Below are 757 nucleotides of genomic sequence, written 5' to 3' on the forward strand. Positions count from 1 at the left end.
CTACCCAGGGGTTTTCGTTGGTACCAACATATTCCCTATCTAGTTTTCGGCATAATGTCGCGTAACCACTTTCACTGCCTATACGTCAACATGCTTCAATAGGCTTTCGTTGTTCATTTTTAATGGACGTAGGATTCTTAGGTCAAATGCCAATTGTCGTATAACCATAAAAATTAAAGTCGTTATAAGAAATTCTACTCACTTTGTACATAATATGCGAGTGTAGTATTACATTGTTTTTCATATTTAAACCACATCGCTTGATGCTTAAAAATTTTCATGGAAACTTACACAATTTTCATGTAAAGAAGAACATATACGAATAAACTGAAAGTTCACGTGAAATATTTCACCTTTTGAAAATTCACCTTTCACGGTTAACCTTCGTCTCATTTATTAAATTTACTCATTGTATCCCACACAGCACGTAATATCGCAGAAATATCACAGCAATATTATATTTTCATTGCAATATTACCAGGGAATTTAACAGAAATAATGCAAACATCTTTATGGAACACTTTGAGAATAAAGTTTTGAGGAACGCACCACTGAAACCATCCAGATGGTTTCGGTATGTGGACGATACTTTCGTAATTTGGAATCATGGCAGGGAAACTCTTTCTCAGTTTCTCGGGTTTCTCAATTCACAACATCCCAGTATTCAGTTCACAATGGAAGTGGAACAAAATAATCAAATACCCTTCCTGGATGTGCTAGTCCAAAAGAACCAAGATGGCACCTTAGGTCACCAGGT

The sequence above is a fragment of the Odontomachus brunneus genome, unplaced genomic scaffold (genome assembly GCF_010583005.1).
Source record: "Odontomachus brunneus isolate Ranch 3 - 2012 unplaced genomic scaffold, Obru_v1 Obru_scaffold_187, whole genome shotgun sequence".
NCBI classification, from domain to species: domain Eukaryota; kingdom Metazoa; phylum Arthropoda; class Insecta; order Hymenoptera; family Formicidae; genus Odontomachus; species Odontomachus brunneus.